The sequence below is a fragment of the Cyprinus carpio genome, chromosome B3 (genome assembly GCF_018340385.1).
Source record: "Cyprinus carpio isolate SPL01 chromosome B3, ASM1834038v1, whole genome shotgun sequence".
Lineage (NCBI taxonomy): Eukaryota > Metazoa > Chordata > Actinopteri > Cypriniformes > Cyprinidae > Cyprinus > Cyprinus carpio.
Window position 1 is genome coordinate 30,855,595 of NC_056599.1, and position 2,081 is coordinate 30,857,675.

Consider the following 2,081-nt stretch of genomic DNA (forward strand, 5'->3'; position numbering starts at 1 on the left):
CATTAATGCACGGGCTGTAAGGGGCTGAGGGCCCAGGGGCCTACACTTGGGAGGGGCCCACTGGCTGCTGGGAAATTATACTTTTTGAATAATTATTTGTATATATGGGAGTTTGCAGCAGTGACAACAGCATTCTGTAAACAAACTTGCACACTCATTTTCAGCGATGCCCTGCTTGTACACTCTTAGCCCGAAAAAGTTGACTTTACTAGAAATTTGCGTTTAGTTGAATTAACATAGAACCTTAAGTTTATGCAGCAATAAAATAACTATTGTAAGTTACAACTACAAAAATATATATATTAACAAATAACATTAACAAATGTTTTTAGGTAATGATAAATGTTATATTTATGTAATGTCAATGTAATTAGACATAGATTGAGATTTATTCTATGAAACATTTTTTTCAAATAAATTGGAAAAAAAAGAATAACAGATTTCAATGCACAAATGTTTTTTTTTTATTGTTTACCAAAGAAATGGTAACATGACAATGCATTAAACTTGTCAGCCACAGGACAAGTAAAAATAAGCTTTGAAAGCGCTTACTAACAATTGTATCTAGTTTATAGAAAAAACATGAACACACAGTATTCAACAACATATACTATATCCCTTGTGAATGCCTGGATATGCATGTGGCGGGGGAGGCGTGGTTCAGCGAGGTCTACGAAGGGAGAGCAAGTGAGGAGACGAGCGGTGGTAAGTGGGGCAAGTGAGATGCAGTGTGTATGCAAGTCCATACAGAATGCACATAGCTTTTGGCAAGTCGTCAATATTGTCAGTCACAACTTCTCCTTCAATGATGATCTTCAATGAGGCTGGATTGAGATGGAGAGAAGATGAGAGCTTTCTTGCTCAATGAGGAGGATTCCAATGTCAACAGAATCCTAACAACATAAGAGCGCAATCATGAAATTTTTCATTACATAATCATCAATAATGTTAAGCAATTTGTTACGACTGCTGGAGTTCTGTCTTCACAGTGATTTAAATTTTGGTAACTTGGACTTTAAATGTAGGAACAGAAACTTATGATGTTCCATTAAAAACAGTTTACACAAAAATGAAAATCTGCTGGTAATTTACACATCTTCAGGCCATCCAAAGTGTAGCTGAGTTTTTCTTCAGTAGAACTTTAAAAGATTATTAGCTGAAACTGTGGTCCTTGGTGATTGATATAAAACAGTCAATGGAAACAATTTTTGATAGTTAAAAAAAACATGCACAGGCAAAACAAAATTAATACCTGTGGATACTCCTGACCATACACTGAGGTCTTTTTGGGTGAACTATACTTAAAATTGTATTTCAAAAATTAACTCTTAAAAACTTGAGTCCAAAGGGTTTGTAACGACATGAGGGTGAGCAAATGTTGGATGAACTAACCCTTTAAGCAAACAGATCACCCAAAGAGGTTAAAAGAGCTATTGTAATAAGTTAATGGTTTAGGCTTTATTCTCAGAGGTTTTACAAAACACAAGAACTATCAATTAATGGTGAAATGGTTATGTTTTAATGTTCTTTTAGATATTCTGAGAGAAAACAGAGGTTGCTTACAAAGCATACTTTGTAGAAATCTGTAAGTTTGTGGCCATGGATGACAGAAAGTCCTCTGAGCACCAGAGACCCAGTATCAGTTGGCTCTTTAGTCTGTTAGGGAGTAAAATGAATCACTGATGAATAAAATTAAAGAAATTATCGCAAGAAAGCAGAACCAATCAAGCACAGTTGTGGCCTAATGGTTAGAGAGTTTGAGTTCGACTCTCGGGTCGGCAATACCACGACTAAGGTGCCCTTAAGCAAGGCACTGAACCCCCAACTGCTCCCAGGGCACTGCAGCATAAATGGCTACCCACTGCTCCGGGTGTGTGATCACGGTGTGTGTGTGTTCACTGCTGTGTGTGTGCACTTTGGATGGGTTAAATGCAGAGCACCAATTCTGAGTATTCACCATACTTGGCTGTATGTAACGTCACTTCACTTCATGTTTTTTTCTAAAAACTATGCAATGCAAGTCTATAACGGATATGGACCAACCATGATTTGTTGTGAAAGCTGTCAACAGCTGCCCAACT

The 2,081-nt window shown here is 37.2% G+C and overlaps 1 long non-coding RNA gene across 1 annotated transcript; it reads right to left on the minus strand.

The window, feature by feature from the left end:
• Window positions 1-440: 440 nt before the first annotated feature.
• On the minus strand, window positions 441-1,788 carry LOC122136887. The gene is made up of 2 exons (XR_006154377.1): window positions 1,564-1,788; window positions 441-893 (listed from the first exon to the last, which is right to left on the minus strand). It is a non-coding gene; the product is annotated as an uncharacterized LOC122136887 (long non-coding RNA).
• Between the last annotated feature and the right edge of the window lie 293 nt (window positions 1,789-2,081).